This window comes from Papio anubis, chromosome 15 (genome assembly GCF_008728515.1).
Source record: "Papio anubis isolate 15944 chromosome 15, Panubis1.0, whole genome shotgun sequence".
NCBI lineage: Eukaryota > Metazoa > Chordata > Mammalia > Primates > Cercopithecidae > Papio > Papio anubis.
This window is the reverse complement of record NC_044990.1, coordinates 79,008,942-79,023,971: the sequence shown is the minus strand read 5'-3', so window position 1 is coordinate 79,023,971 and position 15,030 is coordinate 79,008,942. Positions and strand designations below refer to the sequence as shown.

The 15,030-nt window shown below is 44.8% G+C and overlaps 1 protein-coding gene across 2 annotated transcripts in view; it reads left to right on the top strand.

Moving 5' to 3' along the window:
- The first annotated feature begins 6,093 nt into the window (after positions 1-6,093).
- Positions 6,094-15,030, top strand: part of GGACT (gamma-glutamylamine cyclotransferase) — a 56,868-nt gene continuing 47,931 nt past the window's right edge. The window contains exons 1-3 of one of the 2 annotated variants that reach the window (XM_009192172.4): positions 7,125-8,238; positions 9,627-9,766; positions 10,885-11,056. The gene's annotated coding sequence lies outside the window, so the exon portion shown is untranslated. Of the gene's footprint in view, positions 6,191-7,124; positions 8,239-9,626; positions 9,767-10,884; positions 11,057-15,030 lie in introns of those variants that run through there. The other variant, XM_003914040.5, reaches the window with a different exon arrangement.

Genomic DNA, 15,030 nt, shown 5'->3' with positions numbered 1-15,030 from the left:
CATGAGCCAATGTGCCCGGCCATTCTTCACAGGTTATTTCAAATTACTAACAAAATATCGGAACAGAAGACTGAGCCCTCCACCAAAGCACTGGACATCTATGTCTATATTCACACCCAACCTGCCTGGACTTTGGGGTCAGAAAACCCAGACTTGGACCTTGGTGTCTCCCCCTGCAGTATCACAGGTAAGGCATTGAGCATTGCTCAGGCCCCAGTTTCCGATCTGTACAGTGGAGATAAGATCCCTCATAGCCATAACTTAGAGAGCCCAGTAGACCCTCCATAAGTGATAGGCTGGACTTTTGAAAGAGGGGGTCGGTTGGGAGCACACAGATCTGGCCTTAGATACCTTTATTCCCCATTCACTCAACACATACTAAGTGCTATGTACCAATTACTTCCTTAGGCTGTCTAAATACTAAAGTGCGTGGAAGAGGACACCAGTGGACAGTCCAGTGAGAAAACAATGATCAAAGGGTCGCATGAGTAGTAGCTGAGGAGGGAGGCCTGCTCTAACCTGGAGAGTCAGGAAAGGGCGCCCTGGGAAGGTGGCTTCTGGATGGAGATTGATAGGCAGAGAAGGGGAAGGTCACTCCAGGCTGGCTGTTCTCAACCAGGGAATTTCTTGCCCTTTGGGTCAGGGAGGCATTCAGCAAGGCCTGGGGATATTTTTGATTGTTAAAACTGATTGGAAAGTGATGAGGGAGAGAGAAGCTGCTGCTGTACATGGAATATGCACAGGACAACCCCCCACAAAAATCACCTGGCCTAAAACATCAGTAGTCCCAAGGTTGAGAAAACCTGGACCACACAGAAGCAACAGCATCTGCACAGGCCGTGCTGTGGGAAAGCTGAAGTCCGAGGAGGCCGGGGAGGGTGCTTGAGAAGGCTGGCCTTGGTGATGAGCCAGCTCATACAGGGTTCACAGACCACGTGGTGCTTACTTTAAACTGGGGGAGAATCCAAAGCAGGTCAGTGACATGATCCAAGTTAGTGAGGTTTTGACAAGGTCACTTGGCTGCTGGTGGGAAGAGAAATGGAGAGAGGCTAAGAGGACATAAGCAGAGAAGCCAAGAGACCATCCCAGGTGTCAGCGTCGAAATGAAGGTGGCTCTGTGCAGCCAAGTGGCAGAGGAGCTTTGGATGCCTTTGCTGAGGCATCCCAGGATTCCTCTGGCCTCAGTCTTCTCTCCTTGCAGCGAGCCAATAAATCTGACTTCAACCGACTATAGTTTTGCACCTGGTGGTCTTTGACTGGGCTCAGACAGGCCACGTGCCTATCAAAGCAGAAGAAATTCTCCCTGGTCTTTACTATTTCATGCAAGAATAAGGATCAAATGGATCATGTGTGTGAAAGAGCTTCATTGAAAGAACTACATACATAGGATTATTTACTGGAACTAATAATTTTAACAAAGAGGTTCAAACATAAATGATGAGTCCTAATAATATACATTTCAAGGTATATTACCCAGCTTCCCCATTTAAACCTCATATTAAGAGCATGGGTTTTTGGCTCAGCTGCGTGTGAGTTCAAGCCGTTGCACTCTCATTTACTGGCAGTGTACCTTTGAGTGAGTTATTTTACCTCTCAGAGCCATTTCACAGATAGAATGGGGATAATAATATCTGGTTCATACTATTCTTCAAAGGATGACACAAGAAGCATCATGAAGTGCCTGGCATATGAGGCCCACTCAATATGCATTCATTCCCTACATTGACCACTCAAAGGGAACCAAGCTACATTTCATTGTGTAAGTTTACATTTCTAGACACCAGATTAGCATTATTTCCTTTTAAAAGTTACTGTTTGAATAGCAGGGCCCAATGACTTGATTGGCAGCAAGGTGATAGGGTTAGAGATGGCTGTGGCCTGCCTACAGCTCTTTCAATGTCATTAGCTTTGAGCATGGTGGATAGTATACTTGGCTGGTCAGATTACTTCTGAGAATTCTTAGTTAGTCTCCTATTCATGATGAGGGATTTATTCAACAAAGCTGAGGAAATAATCTCATAGTGCTTTGCTCCGGCCTTTGCTTGTTTCTGAAATTACAGAAGATGGCAAGAATAGCATAAACTATCTCAACTTCAATTTCTTGGAAAATTTCACATACTTTTTAAAAAAGATACTGCATATCTTTTGTGGAGAAAAGGTCAATGTCTTATTCACAAAAACCTGACAGCAACTCGCATCATCTTTAAAACATTAATTCTAGAAATACTGGGATTGAATTTAATGTGAGTGAACTTAGCTTCGTGAGGTTGGTTTTCTCTGCTCGTTAATTTGTCATGGGTTTAAATTGTTCGGCAGTGAGACCTGTTGTAACAAGTAAAATAATCACACAGAAAGAATAATCCTGCTGTTTTCAAATTTAACAACTTTTTGGAGCCAGGTTTAGAAGTGGAAGTAAGGAATCCAATGGTTTGCAAAATATACACTATTTGCTGTCTTTTGCACACACATTTTCTGAATTAGCCTAATAATCCTATGTTGAAACTTGAAAGTCTTCTTATTAAGTTCATACTGATTTGCAAAGGGAAGTGATCAGAAAGTAAACCTCATGGCATGAGGTCCTTGAAACATACACACAAAGCATTAAGGTCTGTGCTCGTGAAACTGGGTTCAGTAGGGAGACAGTTACAGAAAGGAGAGGAAGGTGTTGAAACAGACGCAAGAGCAAGAAACACAGTTTGCAGGGTGGGCAAACTTTCTGTAAAAGGGAAGAAGTTAAGTATTTTAGGCTTTACAGGCCATATGGTCTCAGCGGCAGTTACTCAGTGCTGCCGCTGTCCTGTGAAAGCAGTCACAGACAGTGTCAACAAACCAAATTTTATATACAGACACTGAAACTTAAATCTCATGAACTACTATGATTTTTTTGTTTCCAAAATGTAAAGTGTTTAAAATGTAATTTAAAATTAAAATTAAGTATTTAAAAATGTAAAACTCATTATTTGAAGGCTGCAGACAACCAGGTTGGATTTAGTCTGCAGGCTATTTAGGCCCAAAGATGATTATTGAATGGTTTACTGGAATAATTTGGTAATACTTCAGCAGATTTTATGGTGTTATTCAGTTGGACTTCAAGCCTCTTATATAGCACCTCCTTTCGGTTGTTTATTTCACATTATAACTAGAGTTTCAAGAGACGCAGGGGATATCTTCCCCTCTACTGAGTGGTACTTGCAATGCTGGAGACATGCAGGAGAGGTAACACCGAGAGGAGGTTGACCTCATTTACATAATATTAAGTGGCAATGTATTTAAATAGGAATGTAAATTAGACATTACACCCAGGTCTAGAAAACAGAGATCAGCAATTACCTGCTCTGATTTAGGCAGTACAAATGCCAAACTGGTTAATTCTGGTTAAAGACAATTTGCTGGTTTAAATCCTTGGAGTTGATAAATAAAACGTTTGCTGAGCTTTGAACAGGTGCTGATATGATTTGGGTCTATGACCCCACCCAAATCTCATGCCGAATTGTAATCCCTGGTGTTGGAGGAGGGGCCTGGTGGGAGGTGATTGAATCATGGGGACGGATTTCCCCCTGGCTGTTCTCGTGATAGTGAGTGAGTTCTCACAGGATCTGGCTCTTTAAAACTGTGTGGCACCTCCTCCTTTACTCTCTCTCCGTCTGTGGCCATTTAAGAATTTAAGATGTGACTCTTTCCTCTTCACCTTCTGCCATATCGTAAGTTTCCTGAGGCTTCCCCAGTCATGCTTCCTGTACAGCCTATGGAACTGTGAGTCAATTAAACCTCTTTTCTTTATAAATTACCAAGTCTCAGGTAGTTCTTTATAGCAATGCAAGAACAGATTAACACAGGTGCATAGTGATTTGCTGACTGCATGACCCGAAGCCTAGAGGATGTGGGAGTTTGTAAAAAGGCAGAGTAAAGGGGCCAGAATGAACAGAGCTGAACCCTTTGCAGTGAATGACTCAATAGTACCATTTGGACACAACCAAACAGATTTGGTGAGTCAACCCACTTCCTAAAAGCCACCAGAGCAGTTGGCTTGCCAAGGGATCCTGAGTAACTGACCACCCCTAAATGTGACAAGCCCGGGACCTGCCTAGACTGACCAGTCTGTTTCCTTGAGACACTTTGTGAGTTTTATCTCTATGAGACCCTTGCTTTGCTGTGGAGCTGTCTTCACAGTGACAGCACCCTGGAGTGTGTCCATACACAAGAAAATCCTTACTTAGCACCCTCTGTCCACCTGCAGAATCTCAGACCCTACTCCCGGCTAGCTGAACCAGAATCTACACTTTTCAACAAGATCCTGGGTTGATTCACATGCACTTTAAAGTTTGAGAAGCACTGAGGTACATCCTCAAAAGACGATGGTTCTCAAACTTGAACTGGCATCACTCATTAAAATGTACATCTCTGGGCCTCACCCCCAGAGTCAGGACACCTCCGGTGTGGCTGGAGATTGTGCATTTCTAAACACCCAGATGCTGCCGATGCTGCTGGACTGGGACCACATTTCAAAAACTGCTCTTCAAACTGTGAGTTGTTTTCCAAGAAGTTAATCTGAAGGCTTCATCCTACAGAGCCTATTCTATGTTAAATTGGGCTTTCCCAGCCTTACCTGGTGATAGATGCAACTTAACATTTGTCTTGACCGGGTGCTGTGGCTCATATGTGTAATCCCATCGCTTTGGGAGGCCAAGGTGGGTGGATTGCCTGAGCTCAGGAGTTCAAGACCAGCCTGGGCAACGTGGTGAAATCCTGTCTCTACCAAAAATACAAGAAATTAGCTGGGCGTGGTGGTGCATGCCTGTGGTCCCAGCTACTCAGGAGGCTAAGGCAGGAGGATCACTCGAGCCTGGGAAGCAGAGGTTGCAATGAGCCAGCACATGCTACTGTACTCCAATCCAGGTGACAGAGTGGGCACCCATCTCAAAACAAACAAAAAATTCATCCTGTCATCTTTAATTTTCCTTTATCAGAAGAATTAATCTATTTGCCTTACTTTCCTTTGCTGACATGATTTTCCTCCCTCAAAAAAGAAATGAAAGTGGAATCATTCTTTCGCTTCAAAAAGTTATTACTGCTCCCTTTAAAAATATTAATATGAGCTAGACAAGTTTTTTAAAAATACATTTCAATTTAATCATGAAGTGTCCAAGACAAGAAAAAACTCTGTGAAAACCAACTACTTATGTACCTGATGGTTTAGATTTATTTTGGAATTGTACATCTGTTCAAAATGCGATCACATCTCATTGTTGGAAATGTTTGGATAAAAACCAATTTATATAAAGGTTTCAATCAGTCCACGTCCATGAGAAAGTAGAAAGGGCAGGAAATGATTAAGGGGGATTATTGCTAATCTGATAAACACAGATTTGTGGCTTTCGGAGAGACAGAAGTGTCACTCTCTCCATCTCTGTACCATTCCTACCATCTGGCCCCTAAGTGGCATTGCTTCAACCCAATGTCTCTAGGGAAAATTTTCTCTTCTGATTTTGGTTCTCAGTCCTGTAATTTCTGGGGCTTAAATTAGTCCTGGAGCTAGGGAAGAGGTGATGTCATTCTTCCATTGTCTCCTTCAACCACAGTTTCATTTTAAAAGAGTATTGGTAAATAAGTGGGCAGTGTGACTAGATGACGGTCTGGACTCGGTATCAGGGCTGTGTGCATGCTCAGCTGGGGGCCCTTGGTAATGTGTGATGTGATAGATACACACTGTTTGCATCCCCAGGTGTGTCTGAGCTTTGGGTTCATTTGTGTGTGAGTGTGCGTCCATCTGATGTGCTGTGTCCTCAAGCTTGTGGAGTCGTGAGTCTGTGTTTTGTGGGGTGTGGCCCAGGTGTCTGGGTCCACCATGCAATCGGGGCTTGAGCCTGAGTGCTCAGGTGTGTTAGGGTGGATGTGACTTCTGTGGGGTGTCCCCAGGTGTGTGAAGCTGGTTGCGCTGTGTCTGCGGCGGGGCGTCTCCGGCGGGCATCGGCGTGGGTGGGTCTGGCTCTTAGGCGGTCAGTTGTGTGTGCGGCCTGGTGCGGCCAGTTGTGCGTGCGGCCAGGTGTGTGCGAGGGCCCAGCATGGGCGGGCGGGCCTCGCGTCCCGCCTGCAGGGGGCGCCGCCGGGGGCGGCCTGGGAGCAGAGGCGCGGGCCCGGCCCTGCATTTCCGCCCCGGTCCGGCCCTCCCCGACGGCCCGGCTGGCGGCAGGTGAGGCGCTGAGCGCGGGCGGGGGTCGGGGCTGCGTCCGCTCCGCCTCCCGGGCGGGGTGTCCTGAGCCCCGCGGGAACTTGGGGAGCCGCTCCCTGCGCGGCGTCTGGGCCGAGGCCGCAGCACCCGGCGTCCCCGGGGGTGAGGGAGGAAGCCTGGGGCGCCGCCGGCGAGGCCAGCCGGAGGGAGGGAACGGTGGACCCCGAAACGCGTCCTCCATTGCCTCGCGGGGGTGCCATGGGCGCGATTGCCAGAACGGGCGGAGGGCGGTAAAAGCCAGGAACCGCCTCACGCACGGACGCTGCTTCCCTGTAAAGGAAACGTGGCCGCCCACACGCTGGCTTTCAGAGGACCTCGGCTGAACCAGGCTAACGCTTCTCAGAAATTGTTCTTAAAGATTTCCCGTTTGTAAGGAGACTGGAAGCAGCAAAAGAAATCTAAAAACGTCTCCTGGCACTTGTGAATTTCTGATCTAAGGTTTCTTTGGAGCCGTTAGTGAAAATTCTGAAATTTTGAAGAAATTTATTAACTTGATTATTAATTATGGTTATCTTTGCTATTTTACTCTGTGGGCCAAGGAGAACGCCATAGGCTCAAAAGCCGACTTAAGTGTTTTTGGAACACAGCTTCTTAACTCCACGCTTAGTTGATTCATATTGAAGTGATAAGAAAATGTACTAGATTTCTGGCCTTTTTTGTTGTTGTTTGGGATGGAGTCTTGCCCTGTCGCCCAGGCAGGAGTGCAGTGGCGCGCTCTCGGCTCACTGCAGCCTCTGCCTCCCGGGTTCAAGCGATTCTCCTGCCTCAGCCTCCCGAGTAGCTGGGATTACAGGCGCCTGCAACCACGCACAGCTATTTTTGTGTTTTTAATAGAGACGGGGTTTCACCATGTTGGCCAGGCTGGTCTCGAACTCCTGTCCTCGTGATCCGCCCGCCTTGGCCTCCCAAAGTGTTGGGATTACAGGCGTAAGCCACCGCACCCGGAATTTGTGGCCTTTTTTAAAAGCATGTGATTTATTTTGCTAAATGTCCCAGGAAAAATGATTAATGAAAAACTACAGGTGACCTATATAAAGTGTAGGTCTTCACACACGTACGTGTCCTTATGTACATTTACCTGTAAATGAAGACGACTTTTCCCTGGCCTCATTCAGTTTATCGAAATGCTCAGATGAGGAGCACCTGCAGTTTGCCCATATTTTCCCAAAATGCTTTGTTTGCCTGCAACTATTCCCAGGAGAAGCCAGACTTTCCTCCGTAAGCAAACCACTGTGCTCTCGCAGAGATTTGTACTGTAAAAGCTGAGTTTGCAAAGTTAAATTAATTTCGAATTGGTGGATTTTTGTATGGAAATACTTTGGGCTAGTTGACTTTACTAACCAGGACCTACCTACTACTAGTCAGGAGAGGGTGGTGGTTTGTGGTTCTCTGGATAGTGGGTAGCCGTAAGTAGAACAGAAGAGGGATTTTAAAATGATCTGTTCATTTTTCTCTTTACTAGTAAGATTTCCAATCTGTGTCCATTCTTGAAGTGAAGTCACTGGGAGGCTTTGTACCCACCTGGAGCCAGCGCCCTTACCAGGGATTAGGGCACCGGCAGACTGGTGTGGAGGTGTAGTGCAGGCGTGCTTGAAGAGGGACAGGACCCAAGGAAGGGTGACAATAAGAAGACAAAAACACGAAATATTCGCAGCCCTCTTTAGCACATCCTCCATCTAGGCAAAATCTATTAGGAATTTTAAGAGGCTTCAATTAAACATTAGTGCTCGGTGTCCTGCTGAACAGGAATTCATTCTTCAGTCGAAGCTCTATTGTCAGTAAAACTGGTCAGGATAAGGCAGCCGTGTTTAGGCTGTGAGGACCTGCCCCTGGACTGCGGAGCTTGCTCCGTAAAAGGCGTCTTGATACCCCCTCAAATGGATTTACAGAAAAGACTCAGCTGTTGGAAGTCTCTGGGATTGTATGGCATCATGAGGTAACAGACCTGGTAAATAGCTAGAACGTAGAGAAGAATGAAACCAGAGGCAGTGTGCTGTTGGAGCTGAGAGGTGAGTGCTCACTGGAGGGCCAGAAGAAGGTCACAGTTGGACAGACCTTAAGCAGAGAGTGGATTTTTATAGGCAGAAGAGTGGAAAGGGTGGCCGACACCATGAGCAAAAATAAGAAGCTGAAGATGACAGTGTGTTCAGAGAAAGGCAAACAGCTGGCGTGCTGAGCCTGGACTGCGCGTGAAGAGGGGTGGGGTGGGGGTGCCTGGAAAGCAAGGCTCTCTGGTGATAACCTCTACTTTTCAATCAAGGTTCTGATTTTTTTTTTTTTTTGCTTGTTTATTGGGAAAATTTTAAGCAAACATGAAAGCACCGCAAAGTAGTAGAGTGAATTTCCATATATCCATCAAATGGACTTCACAAGTCTCGTTTGGCCATATCCACTTCATCTTTTTTTTTCTTTTTTTGGTTGTGGCTGAAGCAGTTTAAAGCAATTTATTCCAGACAACATAACATTTCACCCCTAAATTGTTCAGCATGCTTCTCCAGAGAAAGGGCATTTGCTTGTGTAACCATAATACAATTATCACCTCCTGATGAAATTGACAATAATTCCTTAATATTTTCTAAAACCTAGCCTATGATCAAATTTACCTGATCACCTCAAAAATTAACTTAGTTTTACTGTTGGTTTGTTTGAATCCAAATCCAGACAAGAATTTGTTGACTATCTGTTATCTTTTTATTTTTTGAGACAGGATCCAGCTCTGTTGAGATCATGGCTCACTGTAACCTCAAACTCCTAGATTCAAGCCATCCTCCCACCTCAGCCTCCTGAGTAGTTGGGATTACAGGCATGTGCCACAACACCTAGCTAATTTTTTTTTTTTTTTTTATAGAGATAGGTATTGCCCAGGCTAGTTGGTTGTTCCCCTCACCCGCAATGGAGTCTCATTGACTTTTGTCACCCAGGCTGGAGTGCAGTGGCACAATCTTGGCTCACTGCAACCTCTGCCTTCTGGGTTCAAGCGATTCTCCTGCCTCAGCCTCCCAAGTAGCTGGGATTACAGGTGTATGCCACCACGCCCAGCTACTTTTTTTATATTTTTAGTAGAGACGGGGTTTCACCATGTTGGCCAGGCTGGTCTTGAACTCCTGAACTCAAGTGATCCACCTGCCTCGGCCTCCCAAAGTGCTGCGATTACAGACGTAAGCTACCATGCCCAGCTGTTGTCTCTTTCAGTCTAGGGCAGGGGTGGCAAATTTCTCTGTGAAGGGCCAGATACCAGCTCTTTCAGGCTTTGCAGGCCCTATGGTCTCTGCCGTAACTGCTCAGCTCTGCCATTGTCATGCAGAAGTAGCCAGGGGTGATAGTAAATGGATAAGCGTGGCTGTGTTCCAATAATACTTAATTTCCAAAACCTTTGTGTTTTAAAATCCACCCACAGGCTGGACTGACCCGCAGGCTGTGGTTTGTCGACCCAGGTCTAGAGCAGCCTTGGCGGGTTTCTTTAATGCCAATGACTGTCGATGTTGCTTGGTTGACTGCCTGTAGAGTGCCTCACGTTCTGGATCTGCTTTTGGTGGAGTATGGTTTGGCTTACTTCTCTATCCCCTATATTTCCTGTAAACTAGAAGTTAGAGCTAGAGGCTTAATTAGGTTCATGCTCGCCATTTTTGGCAAGTCTACTTCAGAAGTGGTTTGACTTTTTTAAAATCTAAATTTATCTGACTTTAAAGACTTGGAAACCCTCATCAAAGAAGCTCAACATTACCAAAATAGGAGCTCAGCATTACTAAAATCGGCTTTGCCTGATGGCTGAGAATACATTTTTTCTCTTTTTCTTTTTACTTTTCTTACTTGTGGGAGAGTATATAGAGCTGTTATTTCTCAGAGTTCTTTCTTGATTAATTTTTGTGGGTACCTAGTTGTAGGTGTATATGAGATACAATGTGTAATAACCCTCATTACAGGGTATATGAGATACAATGTGTAATAATCACATAAATAATCAGGGTAAATGCGGTATCCATCACTTCAAGCATTTATCTTTTGTGTTACAATCTAATGATACTCTTTTAGTTATTTTTAAATGTACAATTACATTATTACTGACTATAGTCACCCTATTGTGCTATCAAATACTAGATCTTATTCCTGCTTTCTATGTTTCTGTACCCATTAACCATCTCTACTTTCCCCCAACCCCCCTACTACCCTTCCTAGCCTTTAGTAACCATCATTCTGATCTCTATCTCAGTGAATTCAATTGTTTTAATTTTTGGCTCCCACAAATGAGTAAGAACATGCAAAGTTTGTCTTTATGTGCCTACCTGGGTTATTTCACTTCACATAATGACCTCCAGCTCCACCATATTGTTGCAAATGACAGGATCTCCTTTTTAATGGCTGAATAGTACTCCATTACATATGTGTGCCACATTTTGTCAAGGAGGTCTTGAGAACTTTGAACCCTTTCTCTAGGCCACTGGAAGGTGCCTGTATTCAAGGCATTCTTTGGCCCCTCAAGCATGTGAACTACATTTTGGCACTGAACAAAAATATATTCCTTCCTTGGGCATATGCCCAGGGTCTCAGATTGCCTTCTAATGGGAGTTAGGTCATTTATGTTTCTTTTTAAGCCCCTTATTGCTTAAATGTTTAATTTTCTTCAGTTGACTTCCTCTTATCTTACCTCCCAACAGGACCGAAAACTGGATATTTGGTCCCCGTGGACTTTCTGGTCACCCTATGAGGTAGATTTACTTTGTCTTGAGTCATGTGGAAGGACTCTGAAGTCACAAGTTTTTAAGACTCTCAGGCTTACTGTGGATCTGGATTCTAAGGCAACACTTCCTTGAAGAAACAAGGTTACAGGTGAGAACTCTTAGCCTCTGTTCTAGAGTGTTCGTTGCTCAAGTTCTAGAGCACCACAAGAAGTATGCTGACAAATAGTGTCAGTTGGAAGCCCTTGTCTCTTTGTCATTTAAGAATAGTGGTGGGGGGCCAGGTATGGTGGCTCATACTGTAATTCCAGCAGTTTAGGAGGCTGAGGCAGGAGGATTGTTTGATCCCAGGAGACTGAGGCTGCAGTGAGCTGTGATTACACTGATTATGCCACTGTGCTCCAGCCTGGGCAACAGAGTGAGACCCTGTCTCAAAAAATTAAAGGAGGAGGGAAGGGAAGAATAGTAGAGAAACTGTATGTTCATTTCTGCATCTATTTTTCTTTGGGGTGTGTGGTCTTTTGACTTACAAGAATTATATATTGAGAATACGAATCTTTTGTCATATATACTATAACTATTTCCACCCTATTTTTTTATACTTTGTGTAATACAATCTCCAGGCTTTGCAAAAAATTTTAATTTTATGTAGTTAAAATATCGATCTCCCCTTTACAGTGTCTTTGTTTTGTGTTTTGCTTAGAAAGACCTGCCCATTTTAAGGTTTCTTTTTAAAATTCATGTTGACACAGATAAATGAAAATGTAATGAGAGCTGGGAACATGTGATTCTGAAAAAGACTATTGAAGGGGGTGTATTTCCAGACAATATAATACCAAACTAATGTTGGCATTAAGACTGGTCCTACATTGCTAAGTGTTGAAGTTGGGCGATGAGTATTTGAGAGCTCCTTCTATCATTACCCTAGTTTTGTACATATTTTACTTTCCATAACAGAGTTTTTTTAAATTTTATTTTTATTTTTATTTTTATTGTTTTACCAAGAATAGCAGGGGGAAATTGTATCTTTGTCCCATTCATTCATACTCAGCAGCTATTTATTAAGCTGTTCTGAACACTGGAGGGTATCATGTTAATAAATGAAAAAGGTATTGAAATTTCTGTTATGTGGGAGACAAATATTAGCATCATGGTTAAGGGCACCAACTTCTGTGTCAGACCGCCTGGCTTCTCGTCCTCCCACTGCCACTTACTAGCTGGGTGATTTTGGACTTTTTAATTAAAAAGATGTGTATAATAACAGCTGTCTGGAGGCTCTAGGGAGAATCTGTTTTCTTGCTTTTTGTAGCTGCTAGAGGCCACCTGCATTCCTTGGCTTATTGGCCCTTTCCTCATATTCCAAGCTAACAACATTGCCCTTTTCTGGCCCTGCTTTTGTCATCACATCTGTCTGATCTGATCCAGGACAGGTTTTCCAGTTTTAAGGATTCCTCATTTGATTAGATTGGGCCCACTTGGATAATCCAGATTAATCTCTGCATTTCAAGGTTCTTACATCTGTGAAGTCCCTTTTGGCATAGGAGGTAACGTATTCATAGGTTCCAGGGATTAGGATGTGAACACCTTTGGGTGGCCATTATTCTGCCAACCACAGATTTGAGGAGACAAAAGAAAGTGAATGTGATTGAGTCCTTGGCAGGGAGGAGATGGGACTGGAGAGGGAGCCAGGCAGAGAGGATTCAGTAGGTCATCATACGTTTTGAAGTTCCTCCCAACAGTAAGAGGAAGTTATGGTCAGATTTATTCCCTCAAATCTGGAATCAGCTGTTTCTCCAAGGAGCCCTAGTTAGCTGTTTTAAAGTGAAAAATGATACTTAAAGACAGTAATCCGGACCTAACAGGGTGCTCATTACTGTTGGATTGGCAGTTGTTTTTAAGCCATTTCAACAGACAGACAGGGAAAACTATTGTTCAAGATAAAATATTTCATGAGTGCATACTGGTAACATCCAAGTCTGTTTCTGGACTGCAGCGTTTTTGCTTAATGTCATAGAACTTATATCCATACCCCTTTCTTCCACTCCAGAAATCTCAGTTCACAGCAACCCAGTGTAATTGATGATTTGCTTTAGCCCTCACCCCACGGAGTCAGTGCCACAGGGGTGTGGGGATTGGGAGGAAGACCACGGAGGTAAAGTGTCATTTTTGTTACATCGTATCAGGCCTACATATCGTCTACAAGACTTCTCTCTTTTGCTGTTGACCTTGCTTACCTGACTGAAATAGTGATTGGCAGGTTTCTCCACTGTAAAGTCACACTTTCCCCCTCCCTTCATACTGTGCTCTGAAAGGAAGTCATAGTGAGCAGCCTGCACTTCTGGAGGGAGGAGTTATTTAGACTTCATCTCCTTAAGGGGAAAGTAGCTACATGTGTTATTTGGAATTCTTCCGTGTAGGAGGTTTATCAGTTTTCTTGCATTTATTTGCTCAGTCATTTATATCATTATGGACTCACAGACACTTATTTTATACTTTAGGTTCTAATCCAGTACTCCTTATTTTGTTCTCCAGTTGTTCCTGCTTTGGTCATTGGTAGCCTGTTCTGTCGTCTCTTGTGTCCCTTTGACTTGCCCCATCATTCTGGGCCGGTGGGTTTGTTTATTTTTGAGCACTTGCTTGCTTTCCGATATTGCTAGATGCCCTAGATTCTTCTTGTGTATTTCCTGCTCCGGTCTTAGGTTCAGCCGTTTCTCTAGGGAACCCTGGTCCCCTCTGTTGGAGATGTTGTTAGAAACCACAAGCTGGATGCTGGTGTGCTTATTTAGACTGCAGTGGCATTGCTTTTAGGTCCTCTCAGCTGATGGAGCAAGGAAATGTCTGTGTGTACTGACCTGTGTGTATACACGTATCAGTAAATACTTCTGTATGGAACCAGCTGTTTCTGTGAGTCCACACTGGTGTCTCCAGCCCTAATCCTTTACCCCATGGATCACTCTCGCCTTTTCCCTGCTGTCTCTCACCTCCCACTCCAACAGTGAGAAACCTGGCTCCCATCACCTGTGGCTCATTTGCCTACTTTTCAGTACATACGTGTGTATGACAGCATTGGAATTGCCATCTCGCCCTATGGGAACCACTGAATCAATGAGAGCCTGGTTTTTATTAATATATACAGTTCCTTTTGCCTTTAGTCTTCTAACTGTGGACTGGGCCAACAGGTGAAACAGTTTCTTTGGGCAGGCTGAATGAGATCCTGCTACCTTGAGAACATCTTACCAGTCAGATCTACAGGGTGCAGATTCCATGGCTTCCCCCTGGCAGTTCTTCCATCACTTGGCTATTTTACTCCGCCTGAGCCAAGGCAGGCTTTGCTATCCTGATTTGACACAGAAGAGTTCCTTAGTAACTGTGTTCATTTGCTAGGGCTTCCATAGCAAATTACCACAGACTGGGAAGCTTAAGACAACAAAAATTTATTCTCGGCTCACAGAATCCAAAACCAGAATTCAAGGTGCTGTCAAGGCTGCCCTCCCTCCAAAGGCTGTATGGAAAGTCCTTCCCTACATTTTTCAGCTTCTGGTGGCTCCAGGTGTTCCCCGGCAAGTGGCCGCACAGCTCCCGGTTCTGCTCTGTCTTCACATGGCCCCTCCTCGGTGTCTGTCTTCTCTCCTGTCCCTCATAAGGATATCTGCCATGGGATTCGGGGCCCATGTAGGCTGCCCAGGATGATCTCATCTCAGCTTCCCTAATTAATCGCATGTGCAAAGTCCCTTTGCCGTGTGAGGTGCCATAGTCAAAGGTTCCAGGGATTAGGGCATGGGGATGTTTGCGGGAGACCTTTGTTCTGTCAGCCTCACTTTGTGATGCTGCAGCCATCGCAGGATCAGAGCAGATCCCAAGGCATTTTTGGCAGAGTAAGACCAGGTGCCAATCCCCAAGGTGTGTTTCTGCTGCTCTTATACACCGAGGCAGTGCCATCAGGTCGAGACCCAGCAGGCCCCTCCTTCCTCAGCGCTGAAGGGAGGGGGCTTTGGGCTGACAGGAGACATAGGTTCCGTGCGTGAATTCCATCAGCAGAACGATGCTCAGAACCTTCTTTGATTCACTCTGTAGGGGCAGAAAGGGGGTGATCCCTCTCTACCCCATCATAAGGGTCGTGGCTGA